The sequence below is a fragment of the Macaca fascicularis genome, chromosome 4 (assembly GCF_037993035.2).
Source record: "Macaca fascicularis isolate 582-1 chromosome 4, T2T-MFA8v1.1".
NCBI lineage: Eukaryota > Metazoa > Chordata > Mammalia > Primates > Cercopithecidae > Macaca > Macaca fascicularis.
In genome coordinates this window covers 110,286,613-110,299,167 of record NC_088378.1, presented here as the reverse complement: position 1 = coordinate 110,299,167, position 12,555 = coordinate 110,286,613, and the positions used below count along the sequence as shown (strand labels likewise).

The 12,555-nt window shown below is 33.8% G+C and overlaps 1 protein-coding gene across 1 annotated transcript in view; it reads right to left on the bottom strand.

Moving 5' to 3' along the window:
- LOC135970467 (protein eyes shut homolog) overlaps nt 1-12,555 on the bottom strand; it is a 29,955-nt gene that overhangs the window by 16,546 nt on the left and 854 nt on the right. The window lies entirely within an intron of this gene.

The window sequence follows — 12,555 nt, the reverse complement described above, 5'->3', positions numbered from 1 at the left end:
ACATTAGCATATGTAATATCACAGATGCTAATCTTCCACAAGGTAGTGCCTCTAGGTTCAAACACTGCTCTACCTGGTAGCTCTGGCCCTTTTTGAGATAACTATTTTAAACCAGGAAAGATATATAGGAAAATAATAGTCACAGGACAAAATAATTAGTCCCATTTAGCTTTTCTTCTGTTTCCTCCTCTTCCTCCAACTTCTACTCCATCCTCCTTCTCTTCTTTCTTATCCTACTCCTGCTCCTCTTCCTTTTTCTTCCTCATTTCAAAAGCATAACCCCACAGAGATTTTGTTTCACTGAGACTGATACACAATGAGTTGAAGTGGAAAGAGCGAGATTAGAGATCAGGAGATTTTTAAATACTGGAAAACCTCTATTGCCTCCCAACAGCACACAGAACTTCACCCTTCTTGAAAAAAACCATTAGATGGGAAATCATTCAGAATTTTAGAGGAGTCTGGTGAAGTCTCTCTCAGATTTCCAAACCATGTAGACTGTTTATCAAAATCTTATACAGCCTCATATAAACCCTGTGATCTAAAAAACACATTATCTAAGATTCCAAAAAGGAAAGCCCCTTCATGTAGTTTTCTATATGTGATAGGGTTTCCAGAAGTAGATGCTCATCATTCAAACTGGTTCCGTGGAGGTGAGTCAGTGGTCAGATCTGAAGAAGAAAGGGTGATCTATGCATGTCCTCTCTACAGAGTCTATCTTAATGGATTATATATATAGTACTACAGACCACATGAATTATCGCTCTGCTTAGGCTGTGTAGAGTAGTAAATGGATGTTTTTTTTTTGTTTGTTTGTTTTTTGTGTGTGTGTGTGTGTGTGTGTGTGTGTGTGTGTTTTCTCTGCCTCAAGCATCTACCAAAAAGGGGATCAAGCTCTCAAGAATACATATAGTGCTGGTATTCTTTTCTTCCTTTATGATAACTTGACAACACACAACAGGAGTTCTCATTCCCCTCATCTGCATTATTTCCTTTTTTTAAATTTTTAGGTGGAACATGTTACATCAAATTTATGTGCTTCTCTCTGTATCTCTGTCTCTTTCTCTCAGTTTAGAATAATTCGTCTAGAATGGCTCCTGAGAGTCATTGCCTGGGACACTGCAGTGTAACATTGTTTTATTTATTTTCCTAGGTTATCCACAATACCCTGCCATGAAAGTTTAAAATGTCTTTCCTGGGGGAGGATGATAATGATGTTTTCTGTCTGGTAACATAACAATGTACGGCCCAAACTTTTCAAAACATTTTCAAGTATGTCAGTCAATTAATTCAAATCAGTTATTTTCATCTTTCTCAAGGTTAAAGAGAATAAAATCACAGACCATAAATAAAAGCTATGGGTCCATAATTTTATAAATTTGTATGAAGTCTGAAGAACATCAAGACTATGTGAAATTTTCACAAAATAGAAGCACACAAGCTCCATCTAAGTTTTATGGGGTGACAACAATATAAATGTGAAATAGTCACTTCTTCCCTGATGTGTGATAATTGGTAGTGAAGTCTTTAAGGACAATTTTATTTTTCCTTATTGCATTTGGCTACCAGAACTTTAGGGGATTTGCTTCAATGGCAATGCTTCTGAAAACACAAGTTCATTGATTTGCCGTGTAATTTTTATCTGCAGGGAGATCTTCTAGCGGACTAAAGAATGGAGGAATAATGATCTTAAGGAATGCACTGAATCTCACTTTTGTTTCTCGTCTATCCAAAAGAAGATGCAATAAGAAGGGAAATGCAAAGCATAGCTCGGGAGAGAAGTCAAGGTTAATACTAGAGACAGATGCTCAGGCAACAAATATTACTGCAGAAAGCTGATGAGGCAAGAGGTCAAGATGCATTGTTTTAGAGGCAAGGTCTCAGATGCACATTTACTATGTACCAAATATATGCTAGAGTTATATTTCGAAATAAAAGTCTGACCAGGTCATTCCTCAGTTCAAAAAGTCATCACCGGCTTACCACTCTTCTTAGAAAAAAGTAAAACAATTTAACCTAGCACACAATATCACTGGCTATTTCTTATTGAATATTGATTTTTCTTACTGAAAACATGGTGAGAAATGTATTTAGGTTACTCCCAAATCTTAAATATATGGGATTTTCTCTACTTTTCACAATGATTAAGTTTAATTACATGTCAATTATTTTTGATATCCATGATCCTAATCAAATAGTTGTCAATGGCCTTCTTTACACTAACTATGTTTGTAGATATTGAGTTTTAAAAACAAAAAAAGTTTGAACATTAAAGTTATATGCTTGACTATGGCCAAGTTCATGTTGGAAATACCATTGTTTTTAATTTAAATTTAAGTACTTTGTATTTAACTCCAAATAACAAAATGAAGAAATTACTCTGTGTCAGTCATCATATCAGAACAATTTAATAACTCATAATTACTACAGGTGCAAATTATCAGTGTGACTAATATATATAGTTATATATAACATAACTAAAACTCTGTGGTCCTACTGTCAATAGCATCCTCTGAATTTTTGTTTCTAAATTCTCACCTACTTGAAATCAAATACCTTAAAGACTTCCCTGAGACCACTGTTTATGACTTAGCAGTCCTAGAAGCTGATATCTGATACAGAACCCTGAGTGTGTACAAGTAAAAGAGCCATGAAACATTTCAGAACTCAAATTGTTTGATCTTTCCTACTATTTTAGTAAGAATGCATGGAATTAGCAGACACTGTAGGTAAATTAGTGGGTCATCAATGTGAGGATCCCAATATTCCCAAACTCATTTTTGAGAACTGGCAAGTAGAAATTTAAAACTTTCTTTTTTTTTTTTACCACCAAATATCTATACCATTTAGGGAAGCTTTCCTTAGTCACAGAATGTTCAACTGACTGCTCATGAGAAAATACATTTATTTCATGAAACATTTTATATTTCTCCATTGGAAATAATGTCTTCATTCTCTGAATCACTATAATGTTACGTGTTTACATTTTAGGCTGCTTATCCATTTCTTTTCTGTGTTATAATTGTTTTCTTGCATGTTGTATCTCTTATGAATTTGAGCTTCTTAGGATAAATATCTTAAATAGTTGTTAGAATCTAAGTTCAATAATATATAGATATTAAGTGCTAAAATATGTGTCATAAAGGATATTTAAAAAATAACATTACCTCAAATCTTTCCATTCACACTCCTTGAAAGTAACTTGCAAGCTTTCCTACCTGTTCTCCCTAGAACAATGTCTCTTTATATTCAAGCAGACTTGCTACACTTGACCTCCTATAGGGGCTATTACTTGAGCCAATCTGAGCAGATTTGGGCTACATACCTTTATTTTGCCATCCATAGCATCTTGTGTTTATACCTCTATCAACACATATTTGTTAATATATTCTATAATTTGTTTATCCATTTCTCCCATGGAGTAGTATTCTATACCAACCCAAACAGCCACAGTTGTGTGCATGTGACACACCAAAGAATACACTGATCATTTTATACTTTTCTTTAACTGATTTATCATTAGAAACATAAAGTTGGCATCTTCATTTGAGAACATTAAGAACAATGTCTTCTGAACACTTTCAAGCCTCTCTCATTTTCTACAACATACTGTGGCAATACACTTTTTTCTTTCTCCTTTCAGATTAAAGTGAGTCAGCCTTATAGTTAGAATGTCTTTGAAACTAATCTTCAAACTCTGGGAATGTGCACACAGCCCTTTCCTTACTTGGGAATTCAAGTGCAAATGACATGAAAACAGTTACAGAAAATAAGGCAAAACCAAATCAAACACTATCATACAAGGACGCCATCTAACATCCAAAATACATCAAAAACAGCAAGCAAGATATGCTGTGCTGGACGTCTGTATCCCTGAGCTGCATGGAGAGCAACAACCAACAGGTCTTCCTTCCTACACATTGACTCTTTTCTTAGTTTTATTTATTTTTAATTAAGGGGGAAAAAGCATAAAGCAGGTGGTTTCTGTATGAATAAAAAAAAGACTTCTAAGTCAAAAGAGAAGTGTAAAACCCTGTCGTTTCTCAGTGGCAATGCCAGAAAAAGCAGAGAAACAGAGACTGGTTTTTATCATAAAAAATGCAATAGATGCAAGTTATATTTTCTCCCACTGCCTTGCCAGAATTTAATTATTTATCGAATAATCTAGCAAGTGTAAAATGCACAGTTCCACTTGTTATCATGTAAGAACCATTTGAAGAAAAGAAGTTTTGGTTAAAAAAAAAAAAAAAAAGAATTTGAAGGAACCATGTCTTAGTCTGTTTAGGCTGCTGTAACAAAAAATATCATAAACTGTTTCACTTATAAATAACAGAAATTTATTTCTCATAGATCAGGAGGCTGGGAAGTACAACTTGAGGGATGTTCAGTGTCTGGGCTTTCTCACAGATGGTGCCTTCTAGCTATGTCCTCATAGGCTGGAAGGGACTATCTAGTTATCCGCAGCCTTTTTATAAGAGCACTCATCCTAATTATGAGTACTCAAACCTCATGACTCAATCACCTCCCCAAAGCCCTACATTCTAATACCACAGTCTTAGGGGTTAGGACTTCAACATTTGAATTTGGGTGAGGGAGATACAAACACTCAGGCCATAACAGAATGTATAAGCTAATCTTTATATAAGTTAATGTAGTCTGTGCTCACCAAAAGAAATCTGAGTATGGCTCAGAGTGAGAAGATCTAGAACTGTATTTGGCTGCAGAATGAAAATTTTCTGACATAGTGCTCATGGATACAGGGTTTGGATTCACTGGACGAACTACATTCTAACATTTGCTACCTATGAATAAGCGACCAACATCTGTGAGCCTGTTTCCTTATCATCACAATAGGGATAAATAATGATTCTTACATTCCAATTTTTTTTAATCATTCAATAAGGTAAAGTATCCAAGACATTTAGTCTGGCAAATAGTTAGGCTTCCTTCATAAATAATAACATTTTAACAGAAGCTTATGGCTCAAGTGATATTTTAAATCACTCTAAATATTATTGTAGAAAACAATGCATTATAAACAGTGTGCGATATTTCATTCAACAGACTGTTCCACAAAATTCTTGTGCTTAGTTGTGATTAACACCACAATAATTGTAATCCATTCATGTTTTTGTTCATGTATAATAATCAACAAAATTTTATTTAGAATCTACTATCTTGTATCTGCCTAGAGAACAGAAGTAGGTAATATGTGCACAGTTCCTGTTTTTATGGAACTTACTGAAGAGGAGAAAAGCAGACCAGAGAGGGAGAAGGGAATAGAGAAGGAGAGGAAGGGAGGTGAGAGTAGCTGGTCAAACAGTAAATATATAGCCACAAAAATAATTGTTGAATTACAATTTTAGTAATTGCTATACTAAATGATAAAATGCTGCCTAATTTCTTGTGTGAATGCAAAATGGTACAGATATTTCAGAAAACAGGCAGTTTCTAATAAACACACTATTACTATATAATCCAGCGAGTGTGTGCCTCGATGTATAGCAAATGAATTGACAACATGTTCACACAAAAACCTCCACAAGAATATTTATAACAGCCTTATTGATGATTGCCGAAACCTGGAAACAATCAATAAAAACTTCAGTAGTTGAATGGATAATCCAAGGTACATCTGGACAATGGAACATTATTCAGCCCTGACATATAATAACCTTAAAAATAAGTGGATATTACATTTAGTTATCTATCTTAAAAATAAATCCATAAGATATATGGCATGGAGGAAAGAACACTGATCTACCAGTCTGTAAGTATGGGCATTTAAAATTCTGTGCCCAACTCTCCAATGAGTTAACAATGTTATCTTCCATATGGCCAAGCTTTTAATTCATCCACACGTTCATGCTATAAGTGAAGAAACTGAAGCTCAGAGAATTTTCCATCTCATTGAAACCTAAAATGTTAAGCCATTACTTTTTTGAGTCAATATATGACACTAAATATATTCTAGGTTTCTACCAAATACATTCTTCCACCAGTCACATTGAAGCAAAAATCTGATGCATAAAGATGAAAGGTGGGCATTCATTATCTTTAATATCTAAATAGGTCTATGAGCTGGTCATTATTTTACTATACTCAATTTACCAATAAAAACTACTGTTGTAAGATATTTTTTTTTTTTTTTGGAATCTCACTCTGTCGCCCAGGCTAGAGCACAGTGGCAAGATCTCGGCTCACTGCCAGCTCCAAATCCCCGGTTCAAGTAATTCTTGTGCATTGGCCACCCCAGTAGCTGGTATTACAGATGGCCACTACCACGCCCGGATAGTTTTTACATTTTTAGTAGATACGGGTTTTCATCATGTTGGCCAGGCTGATCTCAAACTCCTGACCTCAAGTGATTCACCCTCCTTGGCTCCCCAAAGTGCTGCAGTTACAGGCATGAGCCACTGCTCCCAGCATGTTGTAAGGCATTTAGATTGTACATCATAGCTGTGCCATGTCTATTATATAAAATGTAAGGCAACTTGTTATTTTAAATATTCTACTTCTGAAAATATTAAATTACATTTTTTCATTATACATTATACTTATTTAATACAGAAAGCTTCCTCTTTTCATTAATATTTATGTTTTTATTCGTTTGCACCATTTTTTCCTCCAAAATCCTCACATACCTTGCATTATAAAATACTGTCACTGTGTTGCTTAGAAATGCTCAGAATACACATCCCTCCACCTTTTTCTTCCCCATAGCACTCATTGCTGCCCATAAACAAATTAACAAAAAAATAAACACAATAATTTGGTGTCTTCCCCACTGCCATCCTCTGCTTTTAGTTGATAGATTTAATAAAAGCAAGGATCTTGGCTCTCTTTTACCAGAGCCTAATTGATTTGGGGAGAGGAAAATATATTTTTTGTGTGTATTTTTTGTTGTTGTTGTTTGTGGTAAAACTTGTCCTGAGAAGCAGATGGAGCCTTATTTCTCATGGCTATTTTATAGTTAGCATTCTCATTAGCAGTACTGAGCAAACCCTCGGGGTGGACTTCCACTACGCGGTGCAGATTGAGTTTCAGTGCTTTTAGAGGTACTTTTCTAATCCTTAGGAGGAAGTCATTATCTTTTGTCCATTGAGAAATCTCTTCTAATGACTACTTTACTCAGGGTTCGCCAATTGCTTTATTATTTTTTAATATTACTACCAAATAAGTGTCCTAGCTAATGTTTTTATTTCCCTCATCATACGGTTTCCTGCATTTTGCACCCAATGCTGACTTCCTTATTATCCCACACATTATTTGTCTCTGCCATACAGCTGAATGTTCTCTTTGGATAACAAACTGATACTAATTGATTTTTATATCATTTTAAGGATCTGCAAACAATTGTGCTCAACATACATTAGAGCAAAGTATCAAATTTCACCTGAATAAAAGCATTATTGATGTTTTTTTAGTGCATTGCAAGAAGATGTGAGCCTGTCCTCTTTTCCTTAATTTGAATGTAAGACTAGTGTATATGTATTTCTTTATAAGTTTTCCAAATACATTATTTCAGTGGGTATCCAAAGGATGTGTTTTGACTGATCTAAAATACAAATTACTTGAATTAAAATAAGGATAAATGTCAAAACCACAAAAATATCTATTTAAAAAAGAATTATGAGTTTTTCTAAAATTGCATCTTTGCTTTATTTCCTATTAAGAGATAATTATTTTTAATAGAACAAGTCATCTCAAACACATAAAACACTTGGTAAATATTTGTTGATAAAATTGATGAGTTTATCTCATGAGAAAATAAAGACCAGAACCATAGACATGCATCAAAATGTTTGTCTGTCTTACTATACTGGTGTCTTCTGTGTTAGGTTTATTTGACGATGACATTTAAAAACTGAATACCACAAATAAGTTGTCCTTCTATAGAACTCAGAACCTTTTTTCTCAGAAAATAGTTTCTCCATTTTTTCTTCATTTTAATACAAATACAGCTTCCACACTATATAAATATCTGTGTTTTAATTTAAGAACTGTAATTAACACTTTCATCGACTCTATCATTTACAAAACACAATAAGCCTGACCAATAGGCACTCATTGGTTAATGCATGGAGATCAATCTTGTTTGGCAGAATTTCATTTACCGAGGAAGAAATGAGCAGTTCTGATCAAATGTAAAAGAGAATGATCATTTTCCTTGAATTTTTCAGCAAGTATAGGACATTCAAAAATTGCATTCTGTCATTTAAATTCTTTTACAGAACATTTGAATTTCAAAATGATGTAAGTACTTTAATCTTGTTTGGATTCACTTTTGTAATTGGATCTGCTAAAACGAATAATCTGCACTAATTATCGGCTTGTCAGAGATTGTCATAGCTCGAAACATTAAGAAAAACCTGAGAGTTCAGACCTTTAATATTATTTTCAAAAAATTAATTCTCAGAAGTAAGGAAAGAAAAAAAAAAACCGGTTCCCATCTCCCTATCCAGCAGGGACTATTTACCTCCCACATCACTCTTTATAATTAAACAAAAATAATTGTAGTAATATTAATCCTTTCTAATCCTGTAAATATGTAGCTGAATTAACATTTTTATATGATGACCTAATTAGTGAAACTTTTAAAGTAACTTAAATAAAAGTAACCAGGAAAAAATTTGCCATTTTTCAGAAGATCTCTGAGAAGAAGAAAGATGTTAGAGGGAAGTTTAGGTGAACATAAAAGGATTGAATGTGAAGAGAATTGCTACAAATTGTTAGGGAAAAGGCTTATTGGTTTGAATTGTGCTTTGCTGTTTCAAGTTCAATTAAAAATTCAATACAAGCATATTTCAATTATTTGAATTACTTGAATGTTCTTTACAGGTTGCATGTGTTACCATATCAGTGGGTGTAATTAGAGTACACATGCAAGAAAATTTTTAATTTTTCATATTTTACATGTTAATGGAGAATGTGATTGTGAGTCAGATTAATTACTTTTGAACAATCCCATAAAGACTTCTAGTGACTCTGAAAAACAGGATCACTATTCAAGTTGAGATACCTGAGAAGCCTAATTAGAACAATAAAATCCATTTTTTAAAAGACACATTGAATTACACGAATGAAAGAAAATCCATTCATGTTTTCTTAATAAATATATTCATAGGTTCTTTCGTTCTCAAACAATCACAAAATTGTGGGTTTTGGTCTGGTGCGTAATTTGGATGGCGTCATTCCCATCTACACAATAAGAGAAAAACTGAACAAACTAAAAATCAACTCTCCTCAGATTTTTAAGAAAATTGAAGTCATTTCCCATTAAAGGAAAACGTCTGCCCCCAAACATCGGAGAGAGAGTCAGGCAGGTACAAAGAATCATAGCTTACCAGAGCAGAAATTCAGAGGCAGAAACCTCTGCTGGAGCCAAAACCAGGGTAGAAAAACAAACTGTAATTGATGAAATGCTGGAGACTCAGTGTGTACGAGCTTGAGAATTAGTTAGAAACTACAAGGGACCCCACTCTTAGGGAATATCCCACACTGTAATGAACTTTACTTTCAAAAATACTACAAGGTTCTCACAGCGAGGTTTGGAGAAAAATCTCCTCATGCTTCCAGTGTGGAGAGGAGAGGAGAGCCATTTTGAAGACTCCCAGAGCATTCTGTTCCTCTTAACAAGGCTTGTCCTCAAGTGAAACTATTTTACCAGAGCCTAATTGACCTGTGGGAAGGGACACACCCAACTCCAGCCCTCTGTAGCTTTTCTGTCTCACCTAAGGGAATGGGGCACATTTGAAGGTCACAGCCAGAGGCACTGGATCACCAAGACTGAAGCCTAATCATAGGACTATTAAAGGCTTACCCTCTCCCCATACCTGACTGCCACATCAACAGGGATCTTTTATAACAACAGGAGATTACAACTGAAAGAACTCCACACCTCACATTTCTTTAAAAAGAATTTTCTAATGAAACCAAAATACAACAGGCAAGATAAAAATAAAAATATAAGAGGAAATTTTAACCTCTGACACCTATGGCTATAACAAAGCAAACACAGCCTGACTCCTAGCCAGATAAATATAAAATGTTAAGCTATAGACCTATTTACTGAGTTCCTTTTACCCAACGTATCATGTCTTTAAATATAAAATTACAAGACATTCTAAAAACCAAAAAGTAGTTAGAAGAGACAGAGTAAGCACTGAAGTCAGACTCAGATATGGTGGGGAAACTGTAATTATCAAACTGGGAATTTAAAACAACTGTGACTAATATGCTACGAACTCTAATAAAACAACTTTAACAATGATGACCAAAATCAAAACACGTGTACAGATGCTCCTTGACTTAAGATGGAGTTATATTACAATAAACCCATCATAAGTTGAAAATATTGTAAGTAGAAAATGCATTTAATACACCTAATATACTGAACTTCATAGTTTGGCCTAGCCTATTTTAAGGTGCTCAGAACACTTACATTAGCCAACAGCTTGGGCATAATCATTCCACCCCATGCCTATTTTATATTACAGTGTTGAATAGATCATGTAACTTACTGAATGTCATGCTAAAAGTAAAAAGCAGAATGGTTGTAGGGATGTTCAAAATACCGTTTCTACTGAATGTATGTCACTCTCGTACAATCATAAAGTTGAATAATTATAAATTAGTGACCGCCTGTACTGTGCTCTGTACTCTTAGGAATACTGCAATGTCTAGCATTATCTTTGTCCTTGAGGAGTTTACAGTGTTTCAGAGTTGACAGAGAAGTGAGCAAATGTTCCACCAGAATGTGATAACTGATGCAATGTTTAGTCTCTTCCCATCTACTCTAGTGCTAGAATGCTATGATTTACCCCTTGTACATTGTCAGCTCTCCACTATGGACCTGCTTTCATGTTCACCTACACTCTACATACACACTTTATTTTTAGTATTAATGCAAATCAATTTATCCTTTGTTTAATTCTTATAACTGCTTTATTCTTAAGACTCTCTCAAGTTTGATATCTTCCTGTGAGTGAAGTACCCATGAAGTTTCACATTTCCCCGTGATTGTGATTTTTATTCTTTTAATACCCCATTTGCACTCAAGATTAGTGGGGCAGGGAAAAATAAACCTAAAAAGCAATTTTCTAATGTTTTCATGCATTTTCCATACCTGTATCCATTTCAATATTCTATTTCAATATTTACAAATGTAACTTGCTACAAATATTTTATCAAACATTTTGAATATTTGATTTTCTGATACTTCAGCAGATTATTTTATTTTCTATTCCAAGTAATAACTTGCATGTGATTTTCAAAAGTATATTTCCTAGGAATATCTAATTTAGAGTAAATATATACTGCTATAGCATTGGCATGAATAACATTTCAGTGTTAAAATTCTGTTTCAATAAACTAAATTTCCCCTATCTTTAGCTACTCATTTTAAAGTGTAACTAATGCATTAGCAAAAGTTGAATCTCCCTTATCTCATTGTAGCATTTCACACAAATATTATCTCTTGCTATGACAAATTTTTAAATTTTGTTTCAGCTTTCAAGTACTTAGAGAATGGTTGCAAAACTATCCATTTGAAATTAATTTAGTAAATGCCTTACTAAAATGTAAATGTATTATGTCTATAACATTTTCTCCTATTTAGTAGACACGTGATCTTATAAAACTATATTTTATCAAGATATTTATATTTCTAACATATACTAATGTATTTATACTTCAGCTTTGATTTTTTTCTTAAAGAAAAAGCTCAAATATTAATAGATTCATATTTCACCTGTGAAAGAACATACACCAGGAGATTATTTCAGGAAATTTTGGAGATATTTGGTAGTACGTTATTTGTGTTTATGAAAACATATCATATATAAAATAAGCATTGATTTTCTAAGTTATTTAGATTTTTACGTATCTTCCACCAGGCTGTACTGGTGGAAGATATAGCTAAATAAAAGACACATCTCAGTATTTTGCTCTTTATACTGACTTTTTGAGAAAGGCATTATTGGTATAATCCTAGGTGTCAGAAAAATAACTTCTTGGTACCAACTAACTTCCAATTTAAGTATCAGAGCATCTGAAATTTTTCTCCAAAGATCTATTGCTTTGGGAACAGTGAGAGAAAATCTTTTTCCTAGGGCAAATACAAAATTAGAAAATTTTCAGAGAAAAGAAGATTTCTGTTTGAGCTCATTCATATCCCTAAAAAACTTATGAGCCCTGGGTACATCTTTTAAGAGGGAACAGTGCTGGATTAAGCCCAAGTCCTTCCACAATTGATTTTTCAAATTCTTGTGTTTGGTGACAGTTATTGGTTATTTTTTTCTGTGTAATTCCTTAACCTCGTCTAGAGACTCTTGGTTCTAGTTTTTCCTTTCTGATCTTTCACTTCTGAGAAGGAGTTTCTAGCTCCATTCATACTTCCCTTCACACTTGTTCATCTTTTATATACACTGGCCAGATGCTTGAAGTATGATTCTTTATTCTTGAACTGGGTCACCTGACTATATTCTCTAATTATTTAGCCTTAATCTCAGTGAAGGCTGGTCTAATAATGATATTTATAAATACACATTTAAA